A 21,700-nucleotide genomic window follows, 5' to 3' on the forward strand; every position below is an offset into this window, starting at 1 on the left:
GGCTGATGGCCCCACTTCTGCACCCACATGGCCTCGCTTTCCTTGGCACACACAGACACCCAACAGGATGGAGAGGGAACGCGTTGGCTTCCCTGTTTTGGAATAAGTAATCTTCAGTTCAGTGGATCCACACTTGTCGTCAGCCACAAGAAGGTATTGCTTTGGGGGCATTGTTTTGTTTTGGTGGGTTGGGGTGTTGTTTATTTTTTATTTTTTGCAGTATAACATTTTGGAGTAAAAAAACAAATCCCAAAGAACAGGGCCATCCTTTATGTGTGCAATATATGAAGGGGTTTAAAATTATTATTGTTATTTTCTAGTTTGCGTGTTCGTTCAAAAAGTCAGTGGAGACATCTGGTGCTTTTGCAACTAGATGAGCATGCCAAAAATACAGTAATAATAAAAAAAACTTGAACAAAAACTTCCTCAGGACCACAGCTGGAAGCAAAATAATGTCTGACATAAAAGTGACTAACCATGTCACCTGTTTTCGTTTACCCTTTGGTATGCTGCAAAATAAGTATGTGACAAGGTAAACCCATCTAGTAAAAAACAATGTATCTGGAATATATTGGCTAACTTATTTTTTTCCTCTCTCTTGTTCAACTTCATCAGAGATTCATTTAAAATACTAATGTTCTTCAGTCCATTATCTGAAGTTAAAAGAAGCATATGGTGCTTTGCAACAAAAGATAATTAGATTTCTTTTCTGCCTTCAGTATTATAGTTTGATAATGCCCTTTAATGGAGTTCACAAACAGAACAGGCAGAATAAATGATAGAATAGATTAAGAGGTTTAAAATGATGAGTTTTGATTTTCTGGGTTTGTTTCTTGGAATATCACAACTGTCCTATGGTCCATCTACTGCAGCATCCTTTGCTCCTTTAGGCATTGCTTGATGTTTCAGAAGAAAGTACAATAATCCTGCTGGTGATGGAAAGACCTGGACATACCAGTATTTTCCTCCTAAGCACTGCAGTTAACTGTTATGGCCTGAAGCACAAGGGCTCATAGCCCCTTCATTATGTCCTTATTAGATGTTCTGTCAATGTTCACTTGATCCATACCAACAGCTAATCATTCATTTGAATCCTTCTAAACTCCTTCCCTGTATAATATCTGACAGCAATGAATTCAACAAATTGCATTTGCATAGCCTAAAACCCAGTCCTTTCATTAGCCTAATTTTATTTTGCATTTTTCATGCTCAAAGTGATGCCAACTGTGTAACTAAATAATAAGTTAAAGTCTTAAGAATCTTAAATAATCTTATCTATTGACATGCAACTTCACACAAACATTGTCTAGACATTTTGATGTATCCTTTTCAACTCCTAGAAGGAGGCCTTGAGAAAAAAAGGTTTGAGGCAAGATGAAAAACCACTGCCGTACCTCTGCTAGACTCACCTCCATCTGCATTTGGAATGAAAAAAAATGCATATGAGGAAATAGAGTAAAACGCTCCATAAATTTACTAAACCTACATAATCATGATTTTTTCAAAGACATTATATATTTTTGAAAAAAGGAAAAGGAAAAGTAAATGGATATCTTGGGTTTTGGCTTTCAGCAAAACATCTGATTTGGTACAATATGGAAAATTATTAGTCCAGGTAGAGAAGATGGTGATAAAGTCATCAGTTTGACACATGTAAAAATATAACATATACTATTCAGCTGCATGCTGTATATGAACTGCTCTGTAGGGCGTTAGAAAAGAGCAACTGCAGCCTTTTTCCAGTGAAGATAATGAAATATTTAGTTGACTGAATAAATCTCTGAAGTGAGTTGCTGCATACATTGCCTGCTGTCCATCTTCAGCTGAGGTGAATCCAGACTGGAATAGGTACAGAGAAGGGGTAAAAGATCAGCAGCTGAGGAGAGCTTGTTTACAAAATCAGACTTGTTTCTGCTAAAACATTAAATGGGGGGATATGATTGCCCTTGATAATTTCATTTCCTGGGGTGACTAGTGGTATAGCCTTTTCAAATAATCCAAACTCAAGAATACATGGGTCACAGTAGCGAGGTTTGCATTCAAGAGGAACAGCTTTCATTTCCTACTAAAATGACAGTGAAAAATAACATTCCCCTGTGTCACATGTATTGCTAAGGTGTGGGAGTCACATAAACTTCAATCCTCTCTAAAGGAAGGGAAAATATAGTCCTGCCTATATAATGTCTTCCCTTAACGCAGCATGACCCCAGCCTAAATTGATTTAATCATTCAAATACTATTGTATCCTTTCCCTTATTTCTTGCCTAATTTCATTTTATGCTTAGGGTTTTGCATGTAATAATTATTTTTGCATCAGCTTACTTTTCAAAGACAGTTTGTTTTATTTCTTAAAATAAATGTATAAGATGAAACATTAGACCTCTGGCCTCCTTGGTTAAAAGGACATAGGAAAAGTAATTTTTTATACTTATGTGGTAATTTAGAATATTAAAAAGACATTGGCTATACAGTTTTATGTGTCTTCTTATTTTTATGCAGACCCGCAGCTGATACATTTACATTGCAACATAGAATCATAGAATAGTTTGGGTTGGAAGGGACCTTTAAAGGTCATCTAGTCCAACCCCCCTATTGTGGGGGGGTTCAATTCAAAACATCTTCAACTAGATCAGGTTGCTCAGAGCCCCTCCAACTTCACCTTGAATGTTTCCAGGGATGGGGTATCTACCACCTCTTTGGGCAACCTGTAAATATTCATAAATATGCATACTCTGGTTATTTGATATTATTATTCTCCTATACCATAATATGAAAGATACATATGAGTCTTTTTTTACTCACTGAGGTTTACATAAATGCTTGTTACAGGGTCTTTGATTTTTTAATCATTAATGAATCCCAAGGTCTAGTTATGAGGCAGTATAAGTGAACAGCCACTCATAAATGATAAAACTGCAGGATTTCATCGCTTCCTTGGAGAATACAGCAGAATTTCCAGGCTGTCTGTGACCCATCTTGTCCATCTGGTTTTCTTCATTCAGGATGGAAAAAACCAAGATTGGTCTAAAAAACTTCAGAAATGGGTAAAATGAGAAGCAAATTGAGAAGCAACTAATAATAACACTGCAGTTAAGCTTTAAATTAGTACAAGCATCTACAGAAGAAGATGCTGCATTCAGAGTCCTGAACTATGCATGTAAGATGAGTTCTCCAGAACAGATGTAGGGATACATCTATTCAATATTATTATTCTCCTATACAATAGTATTAACAATACATGCATTAAGTACTTTGACTGCTAGTCACTACTGATTCCCCAAGTTTTAAGTTCTTCCCATACAGACACGTTGACCCTCCAGCAGAAGGGGAGACATGAGCACAAGGGAAGTGACTGTCCAAACTCCTGCAGAGCAAAGCCCTCAAATTCCCCCTCAGAAAATAAAGGAGAAACCAGAAATTGGCAGGAAAAAAAATGCAGGGCTTAAAACGGCTGTTGTTGAAACCTGGCAACGAGGATCTTTTAAAACTTGATTAAAAAAAAGGAGAAAAGAAATGTAACCATCTCTTGCCAGCTCAGCAGCATGGAGGCCAGGTTTGTTTAAGCTGAGGAACAGGCATGTTTGCCTTCAACTCTTTTGAAACAGGTGACAGATATTGTGCCAGAAATAATTTACTGACACAATTATTGTTTCTTCAAGTCAATGTTTGGCCTAGACCTAGGGCTAAGTGTGTTTACTCTCCTAACATATTCTCAAGCCATTTTTTTCCCCAAAGGTGAGGAAGTTTACACTGAGAAAAAGAATTAATGTGCACAGGCACAAAGAAAGTTTACAAGTTGGTGGCAATCCAAAGCTAAAAATATTTGAAACACTGTGCAAGCACATGCACATACCTACTTGAGAGTCAGAGCTGTTTGCAAAAACTTGTGTCCTAGCAGTCTATCTAGAAAAATCCTTCCTTCTGCTTCAGCTCCTTTCCAGCTGAGAGGCTGCATATAAATGTGCCATGACTGTCAAAACAGATCAGGGTCTTTGGCAACAATTAACATTAAGAAAATACATACTGAGGGTATTTTTTTAAATTATCTTTTGAAATTGTGGAAGGAAGACGTGTAGATCTATAGGAAAGCACAGGCTGATTTCAGGATTTGACCAAATTACAAATACACCTTTCCTATGAAAAAACCTTTTATGTAAGATCTTTAACTTCTTTTCAAATGATTTCTGTATTTGCAGGAGAAGCTACTAAATATCCCAGTCTCTCTCTTAGTTTAACATCCACTTTCTCACTGTCTGTTCCTTTTGTTTGCTAACTGTCCCTTCTTTTCCTATGTACTTATTAAACTTCTGACCTCCTTTCATCCACCCTTCTAGAAAAAGTGTAGTTAGAAAAGTATATGGAATCCTTTAAATTTGAGTAACAATTATGACTGATACATACTCTCCAGGGGAAGGGACAGTATGGTTCTTGGCACATTTTCTACTTAACTGAGTAATGCTAAATCTTCTTGCCATATGTCTTGAGTGAATTCACTGTGTATTAATAATTGCATATATAATTTGAAGCTCTGTTTCTGTTAGTTTACTTCTTATTAAACTATTTGAAGATTTTAATCCCAATGCTGTGGTTCTCCTTTGTACTAATACCATTATTCTCTCCTCCACTTTTTCCCCTCTCCTTTGGTGGCTCTTTTCCTTCTCTTGTATATCAAAAAGGATAGACTTAAGTATCCTCTTAGAAGACACTCTTTATGCTGAAAATAAATATTCATTAGACACCTTTCTGATGTCAAAGATGAACTATAGTATATTTTACTGTAATTGGTTTTGGCCTCTGTAAAGAAGCTTTCTTCCTATAATAGAAGTAGTAGCTTCACTTCAGTTAGATCAAAATTTACTCCAACAATTTCCCCATGTCTGCTTGTTTCTTTCCAACAGTGCTCTTGAGAGAATTACAGGAGCCTGCTGAATAACTGGAGTGGATGCAGATTATATGTACTTCTCTGGATACTCTGAAGCATGCTGGAATAGTCAGACCTTTGGTCAGAAACACATTTACATTATGACTCAGCCTTCTGACAATTGCTCCATTAGTAGATATTTAAAAAGAAAGAATAAAGATTCCCATCTGACCCACTCATTTATATTCCTCTGAACAAGCGAGGCAAAAATGTGCAGTGCTTCTGCACTCAGAAAATATTTGTTTTGTGCGCAGTCAAATTGTTAAATTCTCAGCCATGCAAGGATTCCTCTACAACCCAGACGTGTCACCCTCACTGAAATTGTTGCAGTGAAATGCAAACAAAAACAAATTTAAAATTTTAGAGTTTTCTTTCAAGGTAGTCAGGAAAACCTGAGACCATAACACCTAAAAGAGTAATTAAAACTTAGTGAGGAGCATTATGACTGACAGATTTTCTGTCAAGATGCAATGAAAGATGCAATGAAACTTTCTGCTGTAGCTGTTTATCTCATGTAGGTAGGAAACAACTTTCTTGGGAGAAAGCACTGTGCCAAGCCCAAAACAGGAATAAACTCCAAAAGGAGCTAAGAACAATAATTAACTAAATCACTGCTTTGCGAGGGAAATATGAGCTGTTTCGACCTGGTTGTCTCAAATACAAATGCAGGCTAACATGAAAAATATGTGACTTAATGCAATGATTCGAAGCCTATATAGAACAGGCGGACAACTCCATGCAATAGTTGAGGTCATTTATGATGAGTGGAAGAGAGTAAGAAGAAATATGAAGGTGTTTAGAAGTCTATATAACCCTTTATAATGCCTTCCAGCAAGAGATATATGGCACTAAGGATTCATAATCACTTACATTTGTTGTCCTATCTGAACTGGTCAGTCATAGTGATGCGCTGGTTTGTTGTGGGATTTCATTTTTCAAAAACAGCCCTTACTGGGCACCATGACATTGTTCTGTGTGCAGGACTGGACTCTGCTGTGTTGCAGATGGATCAAGAGCCTGGGTAATATTTAATGACTATATGAAGCAAATTTGTGAAACTTTTTGAAAAATGTGACTGTCAAGGGCAGCCAGCTGATTTTGCAGTGGGAAGATCTGAATAGCAAAACCCAACTTGTCTCGGAAGAGCAATTATGATTCATTGATATAAGCATTTAAGAGAAGCTCAGTCATAAATCCTAGTTGTAGTCAGTGATAGTGAGCCTAGATTTAAAACCTGACTTCTCGGTTGTCAGGGTGAATAATCTGAGGGTCTGAGTTCATGGCAGCAACCTCAACTGGACCATCTTAATGTGATTGAGAACTGAACACAAATTTAAGACATGCATATGTGTTTTCCACAAGGTAAGGACAGAAAGTATTTTATGGTTTCAAACTGCAGATTGGTGAATATAAGAGCTGTGGGACAGAGAAACTTTCAGAAAACACAGCAAAACTGGAGATGCAATCTTACACTTGTGAGATCTGCCAGTTTCAGAGGTGAAGCAAAAAGATGCAGAGAAGATGTTTTTGAGACCTGGATGGAATGGGGACTTTTTGTTGTTGTTGTTGTTAAAATGTCTGATGTTAAACAGGAAACAAAAGAGAGGATTTGGATTACAATGAGGCATATTGTGTCTGTGCCAAAGTAGGATCAAAGGAAGCAGTATATTTTCTTGGAAAGCTTTAGGTCTGGCAGTTGAATAAAGTGGATATTCTTCAAATCATTTCTTGGAAAAAAATTTAAAATGCAGAATTTGAGCTTTGTCTCATGTGTGACCCAGAAACGTATATCTTTTACTTCGTATTCTAGATTAAATCCTGTTATATGGCTGCCTTTGGAAGGATTTAATTGCTCCAAGGACTCATGCTTATACAGCATTCTTCACCTCTTAAAATCAGCCCAAGTCTTAGTTTAGCAGTGTTACCCTTTGATGGGAATGTTTCATGGCCTGTGTAAAGTGGGTTAGGACTTTGCTCATTCCCTTGTCAACACCTATGAACCCTGGCCAAAATAAATGTCCTGTCTTATTGGCAGGAACCACTAAAAAATCTTAGTCTTATTGAGGGGATTGTGAATGAAGGGCTTTTGCAGCTCCAGCAATGTTTTTATTCCAAAGACTGGAATATTTTGGAGCAAAATGTGGAGATCATGACAACTGTTATTGGCTGCTGCTGCCCATACTACGTCTGTTTTGCAGGTAAATAATAGCTCTAAAGCTTTGCTTTGCAAATAAGTATTGTCTTCTGCACTGGTGGACAACTAACAGAATAGAACCAGAAATGTGTTCATAATTTCCATGAAAAATAAGCTGAAGGTTTCTGAGGGCTTACAGAGGTAATAATGAGAAAGCAGGACAAAAGTGCAAGTGTTTTCAGTTTTCAAGGTCTTTATTTTCAGGGTGCCACATTTTTCACAAAGTGCTTGATTTCACTCCAGCAAGGGATTTTTGTTTTTTACTATGGACTTCAGTGGAGCTAAGATCATGCTGCAAAAGTTGACAACATAGTGGAAAACAGAAAAGCAGTAATTGACATGGATTTCTCTCACCATTACTAAATATTTTTAAGTGAAAAAAAAAATTTTTTTGCTTAGGTTTACTCTAAGTATTTCTGCAAATTTATTACTTCTTTGGTCTGCTTTGGTTAACAAGTGATTCCACTTGCAGGTCAGCCTGAAATGCATGAAATAAATGTGAGCATCCAATTTTCTAAATTAACATTTTGAAAACTTTCTATGCTTCTTCTCAATACAGTTTGAATCCATTATTTATTTTAATTTCTAAGACAAAGGTATTTTGTTATTTACTGTGAATTTATTTTCTGTTGAGCAGATTCAGATAGTTCCATCTCAAACTGTCATCGAAATAAAAATTCAGTCATTACAATTTCCATATTCCGAATATAATCATCCATGAAGCAAAGGAAGAACAAGCAAAATTGAAGAGATACAGTGAATTCTTTCTCTGGAAATCAAACTCTACCGAAAAGGTCCATTTTTTTTCACAAAAAAAAGATGTGTTTGCAGTTCCATAGAAGTAACTGCATGATTAATAGAAATACATTTTGATATCGTTATTTTGATACTGTCAGGGTGCAACGACAGAGCTTTTATAATATTTATGAGTCAGTGACTGTACAGACCAGCACTTCCTGTTGATTAATTGTATTAGACAATGATGTGAGCAGAGGTGAGAAAAATGCTGCCAAGAAAAACACAAGATAGCAATGAGAAATACAAAAATAATAAATACCTGAGGATGCACTGATGCACCTAAAATCATGTAGATGCCAACGTGTTTAATATCACTTATGCCAATTTCAATGAGAAAACATCAAAGAAAATAGCATGACTTTATCTATAACAATTTGGGTAGGTGAGAAAATCAAGATATTGTGTTGGTTTACAGACACTGAAATCAAAATACCTGTAAAAATAATACAAAGTTCATAAAGAAAATATAAAATTTGGCTAGATTTAAATTTTCAAAGGATATGTCCTTCAAATCCAAAATAAAATATACAGTAATAGATTTCTTTCAGTAGAATATTTTTAATCTTGCAACTGACTCCAGTTAGGTCCAAAACCCTCTTGAAGTCAAGTTCATTGTAGAGCAGGGCCTGAAATTTTCAGTGTGGCTAGTGGGCTCCTGCAAATAGGGAAATTAAATATTTTGTTACTATGCATTGTCAATATGCTTAAAGGTTTTTGGACATCTTAGGCCAAATTCTGTATTCAGATAAATGTGTACTAAATCCAATTTTTACTTTGAAGATTTATTTTAGTGTTACTAAACATATAATGTAATCTGCTACTTTATTTGTTTATTTTACTTACATAAGCACTTACACTTACCCACATATATTCACAGCTGACTTGGCAGTGATGGTTCAGGGAATCTGTTTATGCAGAATTTATGAATTCTGAACAGAGGTCTAAAATTGTTCCTTAATTGGATGCTTTGATACATACTGAGTCCTGTGCAGTCTGTCATTGGCACCATTTTCTCTAGAAATAACAGAAAGTAGTTAAAGCTTGATGACCGTTCAGGCACATGGATCACCATCAGACCTGAAACTTAGCCACTGTTTTGGGACAAAATCACAGTGGAACACTAAACTCCTCTGCTGAGGGTGATCTGGGAGTCATTTTAAATGCACTTTGAAATTATAAAAGGGAAGATCCCTGTGCTAGGCATTTTTAAAAAGCTTTAGATGAGAGAAAAAAAAAAGAGAAGGGATTTTTTAGTAATAGATAGCTCCTGTTCAACTCTGAGACCAGTAAGAGAAGAAGGAAACTTTTAAGTCAGGTGAGATAGCAGATCCTTGCTTAACAGAAGAGAAACAGGGGACAGGAAAGACTGTTAGAGTCAAGGTCTGTGTGTGAAAGTAATGGAGAAAATGAAGAAAAGAAATACCTACAGGGTTTTATTATTAAATCCAGATCAGTGTTTTCATTACCACAGCCAAAGCAGAGTGACTAATGACCATCTAAAACCAGACGTCTGCTTCTTTTGAAGTGCTGTGTGTCTGTCTGCAGCCATTCATTTTAGAGGAGTTACTTTACTTTGAAAAAATCTGGTTTAAACATTCATCTTAAAGAAAGATATCAATGCAAAGAGGGTTCCCAGACTTGGGTCCTAGGTGCTTTTATGGCGAGCCCTGCAACAGCACTGCTGCATCCTGGTTTCCAAGGACAGGGAGCCAACAGCAAGTGTCCAGCAAGGAAATCTGGTTCACAGCAAAGGGGAGCTGCTCACCCACCTCATTTTGATACAGAGAAGCTTGAAAACATTCATATTTGATGGGGTGAGACCCAAATGTTGCAACTTAGTGACTGTCTATCTGGTTGAGTCCTAGCAGTGCAATTTGAGACCCAAAATTGCCAGGAGGATTTCTTCTGGGCAGGACAACAGAGGGAATGGTCTCACAAGCTTCCTGCTAATGCTTTGTCCATTATTGTTATCATCACCATTGTTGGTATTATTAAACAGAGCTTTAAACTACATAGAATCTCATAACAGTAAAAGACTCTTTTGGTATATTACCTGTTTAATACTACAGTAATTTCTTGTTATTAGATGCAACTAATAAAAAAACTTCTTGCCAACATGATCTTTTTAATTAATATTTCATAGCTTCCAGTAAAAGTAAAATATGGTCTGAGTTGTGTTATATTAACTTGGGACACCAGCCCTGATGGTGTATTTTTTCCTACTTTTCTCAAAAGTTATCTTTTCATTTTGTTCCTCACAAGAACTAAAGGCAACTGATGTTACTTTCTTCAAATAATTGTACTGACTCCCTTTTACTTTAGATGTAATCATTCAGATTTTGATGCTTTGCATGTTCCCCTTCCTGTTCCTTCTAAGGGTGTTCCCAAAGGAGCTTAGGATTCAACTGAGTGACTCCCACCAATTTCATGAGCAATAGCATCAGACTTGCTTTTCTTCCATATTCTTCAGGAAATGAGCTTGAAAGCTTGAAGAATTTTGAAAAATCCAGTCTTTCTCCACTTCTGAATTACATCCTACAATTACTAACTTACAAATTCGATATTAAATGGATTAACAGACACCAGGGCTCTGACCGGATTATTGGCTTGTTTAGAGGTTAAGGACATAGGCAGAAAGTCCAGTGTTTCTGCCCAGCCTCCATAGTTCTCTGATACATGTGAGGTCTTCCAGGAATTGTCATAGTTTTCTTATCAAAAACCCAAGTTTCTTATTTTCATTCTGTTCACCCTAAATCAGGTCTTGAGGTTCAGATCCTCATCAAATATTAATACCTACTTGAATAAGGTTTTATTTAATGACCTTCCTAACATTCATGAGGAGAATTTTCAAGAGCAGTGGTTCCTATTTCTGCTTCATTTCAGCGCTGTCAGTTTTTATTCCCCCACTCTGAGTCTATACTCACAGCCGATGGTTTTTACGGCCTAAACAACCAAAAACTTTCTTCTACTGCTTGTTTGGAGCCTCCTATCTCCTAGCATAGCCCACCCTAATCCAGAGATGTGATCCTGCTTACAGCAAAACTAGCTATAAACAACATAATCTAACCTGCGTCTCTAAGATTCTAAGTATTAATTCCTTAAATGTATTAGTGCGTCCCAGAGCTGGGATGGGGAAATAAGATTTTTTTTTTTTCAGGAAAAGGCTTGAGTATGGCAGCCTACCAAGAAGCAACCGTAGACTGAAAACGCTCAAGAAGATGTCAGCAGCAGGATATGCTGCCCAGCTACCTTCTTAGAGTACATCGTCTAATCAATCACTGGAATTCATCCATAGCTTGGGTGCTTGATCAAAATTTACAGATGTTCAATGGTTGCAAAGGAACTGCAGGTTGAGTTTCAGCCCATTTCTTGTATTTATTTTGATTGTGCTGATTTTTCCAAGCTAAGACAAAAGAAATGAGCAAATCTTTCCCCACCTGTTGCAGTAGGAAGAAAACACTTCAGGTACACACATATCTTCTGCAAACTGCTTTTTTCACAGTTCTTAGGCCACAGCTTTCAGTTCCTCAAATGATTCATTTCAAAGTTATGTTGACATGGAAAGCTAAGCAGATATTGTTTGCAGAAGGGAAAAAACCAATCTTAATAGAAATGCTTGATTTTTCCAGGGTCACTTTATACACATTTACAGTAGGGTTTCAGCCTCATGCTGGCCAGCAGAGACTCCTTCAGGGAAATATTTAGGATATTTGTAGATTACATGAGAGAAAAGAAGCAAAATATGTAAAAGAAATACTCTTCCAGTTAGACTATTTATTATTTTTAGCTGTAGACTGATAGTAAATATTTTTTTTCTGGGATTGCTCCTGGCAAACAAACTAACTATAGAAATGCAAAGTTGTGAAATTTCCATTTCATTTCTTGCCTCATTAATTTCATTAACTTACAAATAGATGAATACATAAAATTAAGAAGTAATTTCCTTTTAATATTTTTAAATTACTCTCTCCAAGTATTCAAACCTTTTAATCTGTTCTTTTAAGGTCTCCATCTAATTGCTTTTACAGAGGCATAATTGAGCTTTTGTGAATCAGATATCAGTGTGATTGATTATAAGAAAGCTAATCAGAGGGTGCCATTCAGAAGATAAATGCAATTGTTTCTAAAATATTTGCTTGCAGTCTATGGCATTTCACTAACTTGGCAGCATGTATGAAATGATGTGTGGGTGGGGTGTGTGAGGGTGTGGATTTATGTGGGGAAATCAAATCTAGCTATGGAGGAAAAGCTATTTCTTCTTTTTTTTCTTATACAAGGACAGATTGCATGGGAATTATAGTGTTTCCCATTTAATAGAAGTAGCCTTCATTTTGATGTTTTTCACAACAGTGACAAATGGCAGCTAAAAAGAAAGGGGGAGAATGTAATCAATCTTTATACCTTTAAAAATAGTTGAAAACTAAGATGAAAACTAAACCTCAGGAAAAAAAAGTAAATAGTTTGAAACAAACAATTATCTGGAAGGTAAGGAAAGTGCAGAAGATGATTTGGGGCTAAGTGCTGGGTCTTGGAGGAGGCAAAACCTGCTGTTCTGTTTTTCTTGCCTGTTTGGGACTCCAGTTTCCATGGACACAGCACTGTAACATGTATGTCCAGAAAGAATAATATTCCCCCAAAAGGCCACAGAGTGAGTCTGAGAGCAGAAAACGTGTAAAGGAGAAATTAGGAAGAAAAATTGAACTCTTTTCCAAGAATTCCGAGGTATCGATGACTGTTACGTAGCAACAGTGCCAAAGGCTGCAAATGTAGTTCAGACTAGAAATCATCTAGCTATTTAACATTTATTTAATGTTAATATTTTAATTATGCATGAGCATAATGTTACCATTTATTAATATTACTGGAAAAGGCATAAAAATAAAATTTCATCTAGTGATATTTTAGTGAGATTTCATAGATAATAGAATAAGCTACAAAAACACATAATGCAAAAACTTCTGCTGTATCCTCAGGAATCCAATTTAAAAGCTCATATTATAAAGGAAAGATGAAAATAGGGAGCCTTGAACATTTTGCTAAACTCAGTGGAAATTAACTCTTGCGAGGATTAGATCAGTACACTTTAGGTGATGGAAGACTTGGAAGGGAAAACTCGGCACTTCTCAAATTATGTGAGTTGAGAAATGAACAGGTCAGTGTCAGAAAATGGTCACTTATTTATTCTGCTGTTCAAATGACCCTCATACAGTTGTGGGCCTCAGCTGGATTTGCAGACTTTATGTTAAGGCATTCTTTACCAGGCTTGTTTTTGTGCCTGTAGAAAATGCCAACCAAATGTTTTCTCAGTGACACAGCTGAGGGTAGAAACTCTGTTATTGCAATGCATAGTTATCGAAAAAAAGACTTGTACAGATCCTGACACCTCTAGAGTTTTACAAAACTCACCATTCCTCCTTTTTAAATCAAGTATTGATTTGGCCTGGGCTCAATGTGTGCTTTAAACTAATGCACCATAATGAAAAGTCATGGCAAAATTACTTAGGCATAAGTTTTTTAGATTTAGCTGAACTGCACTGTTTTCATAATTTTAATAAAGACATTTAGGAGCATATTTTTCATGTAATGCCTGGCAGTAGTCCAATGTGATTCCCATTAAAATAACCTGGTCTGAAATTTAAGGCCCTGGTGCTTGAAAACTGTAATTTTCAAGTAACAAATTAGTTTGTCTTAAGTGAAATTTAAAACCCCTGAACATATTATTTATACATTTTGTATTTATTATCTCAGAATTTAATGTCATTCCTTAAACAGGTGGTAGAAGAGGATAACACAAGGGTTTTTTTAATTTTTACTGTAGGTGGGAAGGACAAGTTGGAACTGAAATTTTTGGATAACTGCACAAAAAAGATATGACAGCTAAAATACACATTGATTTTAAGGAACTAGTTTTCATAATACAGTAAATACTTGTTTCCTTTGATTTTTTCACAGCCAAGGTTTTCTGCACATACAGACAATTATTGATTATATACCTCACTTTTCATAATAATCTCAAAAAACAATACTTAGTCATTTCCTAAGAACCTTTTATGATGGTATCGTGATATAACTGTCTAACTGAGGTTGCAACTTCCCCACATGGAGGGGAAGGCCTTTTCTTACACTCTTTTCTTGGATTGGGGATGAAGGTCTAATTGTTGCCCCATGCCTGAGACGTCTCCTTTGTTTCTGACTTTGTCTCTGGACTTGCCTATCTAAGACTTCAAAACATCAGCAGTAGCATTTTCAGGAGACCTATGCCACTTACAGATACTTGTATTAGTGCCTTCATCATTGTGCCTTTGCAGATGGTTGGAACGTGACAGGGCTTGGCAGCAGATTTATCTCTCTGCTGCACCCAAATGCACTATGGAAGGTAAGTTTCTCTTTGGGGAGTATGTGTGAGCTGCTCCTGTTTCAGCTCCCTATACCTAGTTTTCTCTCTTTGAGACATTGTAAACCTATTAACGTCCTACCACCCTCACTACTTTCTAAATATAGGCCCAGCTCTGACCACTCTTTTTTTTGTGTGTGTCATTCTCTAGCAACTTTCTTTCCCACATTTCAAGCATTACACTTGTCTAACACAGACTTCATAAACCCATCATCCTCCATTGCTTCTGACATCTTAATTTACTGCTCCACCTCTTTGGTCCACTTTTCACTCTACGCTTTTTCTGTGTTCTTGTACAGACTATTCAAAAGGAGATAAAATCTAAAGTTGCTGATTTTCTTGGTGTTTTCTGCTACGGTCCTTTCCCCAGCAGACCTTTCATAAGATGATTCCCTCAAAGCACTGTCTTGTACCTGCCAGTCCATGAACAGAGGGTAAGGTGGTCAGTAATGGTCATCCAAATTTCAAGGGACCATCCCTTTAAAATAAAGTGGAAATACCTTCAAAAATCTGGCTTGCTCCTGGAGAAGTCAGGGCTTCAATGAGTCATGAGAAAATATGAGCAGAGAGCCAATGCCCAAAGCAAAATTTAAAGAATGGATGGTTCCCTCTCTGCTCCCTGATCCACCACTTTGAGATAAGAAAGGCAGCCAGCAACACGTACTTGGAGTGCACAAGGTGATGCTGGCAGCCAGAAAATATCTGCAAGTGAGACGAAAATTCAGTTTGGTCAGAACATCTTTGTCAACATCGAGACTCCCAAAATAAAGTTAACCTTCAGTGAGGGTCAGGGAGAAAAAGTAGCAAAATGCCAACAAAACCGGGAAATGCTTTCAAGGCATCTGACAAGCTCAGCAAATACTAGAATTGCCTCCCCAGTGAAGTTTAATTAAAAAGTCTATTGTTTCCATTATTGCTTAATGATTCCTCCAAAAGTAGAGTAAAAGTTTATTTTAGAGGTTAATTATTCCTGGATATTTTAAAGGGATATGAGAGTATTTTCTTCTATCTCATTTGGTAACTGAACCATTAAGGAGAGTGAAGCAAATGGTGGTGTAAGAATTGGTGAAAACAATTTAAGTCATGGAAGAACACATACCGTGTCAGATGTCGTAGTGCTTTTGCGTGAAAACCAGTCTACTAGCAAATTAAATTAACTTTCTGTGCTGGAAGAAACTTGTCAATGACTTTTCCACTTTTGCTCCTGAATTCTAACCAAGACTCAGCGTGAGGAAATGGCGCAGTTGTTTTTGCAAGCAAACGCAAAAATGTATCCATCAGGGCATAGCACTCACTTCGCTGCCCAAAAAGCTTGATTCTGCTCCCTCATACTTGTATATGTTAATTACCATGCTGAGTTTTGTCATCTATCCAATAAGCCATACATCAAAACTCAAGATTCAACATTAAAACCTCATGCTAATGGAAAAGAGATATAAATTAATAATTTTTCAACACAGTGAGTGGTGGAATAGATTATTGCATGTGGGGAACACATATTATTTAACATTAGGAAAAGAAAAGAGCTTAAGAAGTGTTGTTACACACAGGTCCCTATATCACCTTAATTTTCTACCAACTGCATGTCTTCTGGAAGTACATTAATCAGAATGCTAACATCTGACATGTGAAATTTATTCTTTCTCAGTCCTCTCCCAAAAAATTAAGTGGCAACAATTATAAATGCCATAAAAGACAGAATTTCCAAAAACACTGACATGAAAGTCGGTAGGACTCCTGCTTCCCAGTCATGTAGACCTAGATATTTGACTATAATTAGACATCTTATTTGCTTTTTAAGAAATGTGCCATGATCTGCGCCACCCGAACTGGTGCAGCTTATAGACATTACCCAGGTTATGCGAGTCTAGGACATACTGAAAATTTCTCTGAGATAACAACAATGCTTCAGTAATAATTTCACTAAGGGACAGTCATACGAGTGCAGAAAATGTAGCAATCTCAGTCACTTGAAAAGAAAACATGACAACCTACTCCACAACTAAAGATATTTTGAATGTTGCAGACAGCGTAAACATTGAAGGCGTAGAAGAGAAAGAGCCGTAAAAAGCACCGTATTTCTTTTTCCTGGGATTTTCTGTAAAGAAAGCATTTTAAGTGGGTACCTGTGCAGGATTTTTCATGTGTATGAACAGTGGCATTTTTGAAAAGTGTTAATATTTCTTAGGCTAATATTTGTGGTAGACAATCTCTCATTGTCCTCTCTACTCCAGTCTAAGTGCCAACGGGGTTTGAATGTTTTGGCAAGTGTGTGCTCAAGTGTGAAGTGCAACTGATGTGCTGGCTGGGTGACCTTGCAGCATATATTATTTTTATATCAGGAATGTTTATTTGGTTTACGTCTACCACTCCCCTATCTATTCACTTCTCAGTTCATCTTCTGGAGCGTGCATCAATATAACTTCTTATTTTTACTTATTATTATCGCCACTTTCTACATGTTATCGTTACTATGAGCAGTGTTCATTTTCCCACTCAACTTTTATCTCCCTCATTTCCTGTGATAATGTGGCTATATTTATCATTAGAAGTAGGTTACTTGACCATACGAGAAATGTATTAACTATTTTTCTGTAGTTTTAAAAGGACATTCTTCATGTTTCATTGAAATTTTTACCAGGTACTCTTAGGTATTGCTGCTTATTTATCTTTTCCTTTTAAGTACACAGAGAGGACTGGGAAACTCTTTTAAAGCCTTGGGCTCTTAGTAACTTCAATCCTTTAACCTTTCTTATTCTTGCAGTTTTTGAATGGGTTTGAACCAATGACCTGGTGGTGAAAGATCATTTTCCATCAGGAACATTTGTCTTTCTGATATTGCATTTACGGCTTTGCTCTACGTGGCATTTTCTTTTGCTCAGGCCCATCGGTGTATGTGTGAAGGTTAACTGTAGGAATCACTCACTGGCTTCTTTCCTCTTGTTAGTGTGAACTACCAGTATCCAGCAATGATTTTTGACACAGTGGTGTCTTCATTCGTTCATTTACCTGGCATTGAGGAAATTGATCTCCTCAGGAGAAGACGATGGCATCTGACCTGCTAGAAAAGCAGAGGTTTAATGTTCTGGGATGGGAATTGGAGCAGAGAGCCTGGGAGCTGCACGCAATTTGGCGCAGCCTTCGCAATGACCTGTCAAAACCAATCATGTCTTTTCTAAACGAGTAAAATTGTCAGTATTGATAACCGAGTGAAAATGATTCCTGGGTAAAAAATAGAGGCAACTCTTACTGGAAGTGTAGTCCACAGAAGCTGAAAGAAAATGACTTCTAATTTTTTTCTGCTTTTCTGTCATAAGTGGTTCTCTTTTGGGGACTTCAGATATCAGAAAAGAACCGGAAAAGAGGAGGCCTCCTGAGGAAACACTAAAACAATATAATTTTTTTTTTTAAAGTCTTCCCCCAGTGGAGGAAGATAGACTGATGCTTTTGTAGTAAAAATGCATTATACCAAGCATCTTGCTGAAAAACAAACATTTAAGCTCTATTTTAAATTAATTCTACAGGAAGTTTTTTTCAGGGAATGGATTTTTTTTTTTCCGGTTAAATCTTGAATTAGTAGAAGCAGTAGACCTAGAAATAAAAGAAACCTTGTAGGTGAGCATAAAAATCCCAATAATTTAGTTTATTCAGACACTTGTGTTTGGTTTATTATTTGCAATCTAACAATCTTCATGCTCAATCTAAAATCTTTAATTCTCTCTCTAATGTATATCTCCATGAAAATGAATAGCTCAGAAGACTTAGAAGCTACAGACACAATAGAGGACAATTAGTCTTCAGCAGTGCCTTTTTAAAAGCTCAATGTATCAGCCTTTTAAAATATTTTTAAGGTTTCACTTGAAAAGGAAATTATGTCAACGGGCATTAATCATTTTGGAGGCTTCATATTGCCTCACAGATATTTATAGTGTTAATGAGATCAGTGATGTTGTTAGGAACTAGTGTGTGTATCAAAAAGCTCATCTGCCCTGATAATAGCAGAACACAGAAACCGTTTTCATGTAAGGACGTTGCAGCATTCTAGATTGTCTTCTATAGAAAATCTTGTGAGTATCAGGACATTCAGATATGTCTAGCAAGATGTGTTATTTCACAAAGCATGGTATCGGTTGGAAAAGAGAGAAAGGTGAGATGTGCATGTGTTTCTCTACATTGTAAATTATACAACAATAATTTTTCTGCTTCCATCCACAGTTTTCTTGTGTTTGTGCTTTGCTTAACTAAATTAGGCAGTGATAGAGATTTTAAAGTTCCTTGTGTTTTTATGATTTTGGTGTTTGGGTACATTCTGGGGATAAAGTAAACCAATGATTTCTGCCTTATTTGCTTTATTATTTTTTTCTAATGTAGGCAATTTCATTCCCAACTGTTTATAAAGACAAATTACGTAAACCTTAAAGAAAAAGAGAGATAATGACAGAGAGAGAGCAACAAACTAAAACACTCTAAAGAATAACGATTTAAAGCTACCCAGAATTTTTTGCTGTAGGGTTATATGCTCTGTGTATGATGTTGAAATGATTCGTTGTGATCATTGTTGGCAAGTCCTTGAATATGGACTTATTTATATCATTAGACATCTCCTGTGTAATGTCATTGCTGTTGAGGGTGATACAAACGTAAACTCCATTTCAGAGTCTGCAGTCCCAGCAAATGGAGCCCAGCTACAAATAACTGATTTTCACCTACATAATTTCCTATTTTACCTTGTTGCCAGAACCCTGATGCCAAAGCACTTTGGTACGTAAGCCCTCTGTGAGACATCCTTGTCATGTTACCTAATCAGGCCCTAAATATAATTATTCACAGTCAAAACTCAAACACACTTTTAGAAAGTGGTGGTATTACAGACTTTAAGAAATCAACAAGAGGTGTGCTTTTGCAATATGTTTTCAGTATTTTCAAATATTTGTTAAAGTTTTCTAGAAATAACTTACTCAAAATGAAAAAAAGAACAAACACTGAAAAAATTATGAAAAAGGGATACTGTGTGCAAAAGAGAAGAAAGTGAGGAAGAGAGAAAAAGAAAGAAATTGAGAAATAGAGAAAGAACAAAAGAAAGAAAAAGAAAGAAAAAAACAAAAAAAGAAACATATGGTATTTGATAGCTGTAATTGTTGTGCTTTGTATAAAGGTTTCGTTTTTTGGTTAGAGACTTTAAGATAATTACTACTGAAAACAGTATTTAAGATTCATACTTTTCCTCCTTTTTCTTTGAATTCTTCATTATGTACAACACGTACTCCAGTGCTCTTGAAATGTTTTGTTCCCTTCATTAAATTGCTCCATTTTTATTTTAATACCCTTGTAGTCTGGATACTCTCTAAAAATGCCTGCCTATCTGCTAAGAACAAATGTTCTTTCAGAGCCTGTTTCCCATTTCCTTTCTTAAATTCATTTACTAAGTGAAAATGTAGGTTTGTTTCCTTGCTTGTTTCTTTTAAATACCTGCCTGGTTTTGTTCCTTAAACAGATCTCTTACACCAGCACAGTCCCCATTAGTCACACACCCACTTTACTTGTCCAAATCTGGCCAAAGATGAGGGCAGCACATGATCACTAGATATGAAAGATGCAAAATTAAGTTATCGTGATTTTTCTTTCATAAGTATTAATTTTTATGCCCTTGCCTAAAGATCTAAAAGTGAGCATTTACAAGTATGTTACTAAAGTAAACTTCATTCCTGTTGACATTTTTGAAAAGCAGGTTTACTTAATTAGGATAATACATAGGTACAAGTTCCATGTCAATTTATCAAGCATCGCTCACCTTTGGGCTTATGTTTTGTAGGACAGCAGAGGAAAGAAAGCCAGAGGAGCAGCTCAGACCATTGAAACTTGTGTCTTTCTGCTCCTTTCTGGTCCCCAAAGTGTGTTGAGCAAATGGCTGTTTAGTTAGACAAGTTCTTTTGATATAGGCTTATAGGGCTTCACTTAAGGAAACATTTTTATTGAGGGAGAAAAGCCTCCTGATGGTACTTGTTTTTACTGTGGGTTTTAGCATTGCAAGAGTTATGGACACCATCTAACCAGCGCTAATGTGCAGAGGCAGTATCAGACTGATATACTGAGCATCATTACTTACTGTGGACTTTTTAAGAAGTTAGAAATTAAAGCGTGGAATCTCAAGACAGTCCTCTCAGCAGTCCAAGGGCTTGGGTTTAGAGTTATCCATAACTTTTGTTTATGTTTATCCGATAAGAACTCAGTCACTGAATGCTGCGAAGAATCATTTACTTAAATATAAATAGAAATTAATTAGTCTATCAAATGAAAGTAAAGGAAATTCTGAGCCAGGGGTGCACTCATAGTCACAGTAACACATCATCTCTGCTTGAATTTCTTTTAAGGGTGGCTGCCAAATAATCTTGTTTCTTTTGTTTATTAGCCAATTTATACAAACATCTCACTTGAAATGGGAAAACTTCCAGCCTTTTCTATGTTACCTATGACAACCATTTTAGCGGTTGATTTCTTATTGGAAAATATTCCTCTGAAAAATGCATTTTGCTGTTTATTGATTAATGATCATTTTTACTGGACCTTTTTCATATAGATTCAGTATCAGATGCATTTTTAACCTCCCAGCCCCCTATTCAGCACACCAGTTGGCGCACTGATCAGTTTGCCAGCCCTGCACTAAAAGAAATTAATGGACTATCCTACTTCATTTCATGGCATCTGGTTGATGGGGTACAGAAACCACTATAAACACCGGGGTTCGGTGGGACTGCTGGCATGAGCAAGGTGCACAGCATTTGGCCTGCATTTTGCATCATCACTGACCAGGCAGAGTTAAAATTACCACAGCAGCCTGTCTTGAGTGAAGCAGAAAGAGTGGTGCAGGCTGTGCAACCTCCTGACTATTAAATTGACCCATTCTCTCTTTTATTTTTTTCCTTAATGTAATTTTGTGCTGTACTGAAATAAATGACACTACTTGCATTGTAAGAGGAAGGACTGGTTAATCTGGCCAATATAGCATATTAAAATTATATGTATTCCACAGTTTATAATCAAATATGATGCTCTTCCTGAAAGAAGCACTATGTGGCTGTAGTGATAATCACTAATGAGTCAACTGGGTACCAGAGCACTGTAAATTCAGATGACGACTACGTGGGGATGCTGTAGATTTTTTTTTTTGCTTTTGTGTTATTTTAATAGAGAGAAGAGTCAGGCAAATAAGGGGAAATTTCCTCTAAGGTATACCAATAAAATCTCGTTTAATTGTATATTATAGATTCATGCTAGTTAATGTTTTCTTAAAGTTTCAACACTTAGAATCACGTTCTTTAAAAATGGATTTCCCTGAATGGGTGAAATGGCATTCTTCATAGATGGGAAGAAAATCTTGAAAAGGACACTTGAA

The sequence above is a fragment of the Calonectris borealis genome, chromosome 6, assembly GCF_964195595.1.
Source record: "Calonectris borealis chromosome 6, bCalBor7.hap1.2, whole genome shotgun sequence".
Classification (NCBI taxonomy): domain Eukaryota; kingdom Metazoa; phylum Chordata; class Aves; order Procellariiformes; family Procellariidae; genus Calonectris; species Calonectris borealis.